Here is a 2158-nt window from a genome sequence, read left to right as displayed (position 1 = left end):
ATCTGAGCATCACTGATTGTCAGGTTCCCATAGAATCCCTTCTACCTGTCAAGCCAGCTCACCACCCTGATACCTATTTTTTTTTATAATGCTCAGAATTTTACTGAAGTTTGGTAATTGCTGTCACACTCACAATGTTATATATTAATTACAGAAACAAAATTCCATCAAAGCCATATTTTATCTGGAAACTGCACCAGAAGTAAATGTCATATAATGTTCATATTTGATAATTTTGAATTAGGGGTATATTAGTGTCAAATTATTTTCTCATGATTCTAAACCTATATATTTCATTATGCATTCTTTTTCTTCAACGTTTTTCCTTTCATTTCCTCGGAATGGCAAGTCATGAGCCTGTGTTCTTGAGAACTAATGCCCACACAGTGATCCATCTAGTTCTGAGCCATCCTGAACTTACTGAGCAGTCCCCCAGTGGTGTGGCATTTGTGGGGTATTTAGTTCCACCTTAATTGGCATATTGGATCTTTCTAGGCCAGAGTAAATGCAGAACTACATCATTATGTGAGGACGGCTCTTGTGCCTGATGGAAACCCTACACTGTACTTTACAATGCATTTCCATTAAACGCTTTTCCCACTTATCAGGTAAAAAGCAGGTTGCTAAGGTGGTGTTCATTACTGTTGGGGGAGGGTGGGATAATGTATTACAATGAATCATTTATTGTCACTCCCTACTTTTATTAAGGTTCACAAAATATACTTTTTAAGAACATTTATTCTGTAGAAATTTCTTTAAGTGAACACCAAATCAACTCTCAAACTAAAGGCCTTGGTAATAAAATACAATTAGTGGGTAATAGTTTTATGTCATTCCAGAAAGGAGTCAGTAGAATTTTTTTTTCCAAATTCCCTTCTATTGGTGGTATTTTAGAGTGGAAAAAAAAAAAACCAGACAACAACAACAATAAAAAACAAAACAAAACAAAACAAAAAAATCCTTTCTTCCCAAGGAAAATCTTAAACTTGCGACACATTTATATCTTATTTCTAAACTCATCCAACGGCCAGGGAACAGGCTGTCCCTAGAAACTACAGTGGTGACTCAGGGTGGCAAAGACTTCTGATTTATCTCCACAAAAACAAAAACCAAAGCACCTCTGTGTCTTTCTTGTCTCTCCCGCAAAGACTGCTAGTGATGTTCCAGGGGTTCCTGCAGCCTGTTATGTGATGTGAGCGAAGAGGATAATAAGCCTTGAATTTGCAAGTGACAGACAGCAATGAAACTGTGGCAACTGGATCCAATTTCACTGACACTGACAAATAGTGTAATTAGAAGAGACAAAGAAAAAGCCAAATTGAAAAAAAAAGCCAAATTTATGCTTATATTTATCTTCATAACAAAGAGCTATTAATTTAGTTATATGATAAATGTGCCTAAAGGGAGACAGATTTGCGTTTATATAATTGAACTAGATTTCTGTGAACTTGGAATGCACATTGGAATATTCTCTTGTTTCTCTCTCATTAGAAAACAATACAACACACTTTGAATTTTGGTGCCTTTTTTGTTTGTTTGTTTGTTTGTTTGTGTTTTGAGACAGGATATCTCCATGTAGTCCTGGCTGTCCTGGAACTCACTCTGTAGACCAGGCTGGCCTCAGACTCAGAGATCTCCCTGCCTCTGCCTCCTAAGTGCTGAGATTAAAGGCATGCACCTCCATCTCCTAGCTTTCTTCTTCTTTTTTTAGCGTGTGTTTATGAGTATTTTGATTGCATGTATGTCTGCACCATGTGCTTGCCTGGTGCCTGCAGAGCCTAGAAGATGGTGTTATATCTCCTGGAATTGGAGTTACAGAAGGTTGTAGGCCTGCATGTGGACGATGTAAATGAACCTGTGGTCTCTGAAAGAGCAGCGGGTGCTCTCAATCACTGAGCCATCTCTTCTGCCCTGAGTTAGGATGCATTCTAAACCTTTGTACTATTAATCTAATTTTCAGATAACTTTATGAAGGTCTGAGGTTAATCTGAGCTTTATAGAGTATTTTTGGAGCATTTCTAGGCTATATACTAGATTCTAGTATCATTTTTTCCTCTTCTGAAATTAAGACAAATGCCAAAAAATCTGTTTCCAGGTAGTGCCAAATGCACCAGGAGGAACAATACTGCCATGTAATTGGGACTCATTAGCTGGTGAA

This window comes from Acomys minous (genome assembly GCF_964271855.1).
Source record: "Acomys minous genome assembly, chromosome: 1".
NCBI classification, from domain to species: Eukaryota; Metazoa; Chordata; class Mammalia; order Rodentia; family Muridae; genus Acomys; species Acomys minous.
Note: the sequence above shows the minus strand (reverse complement) of the source record.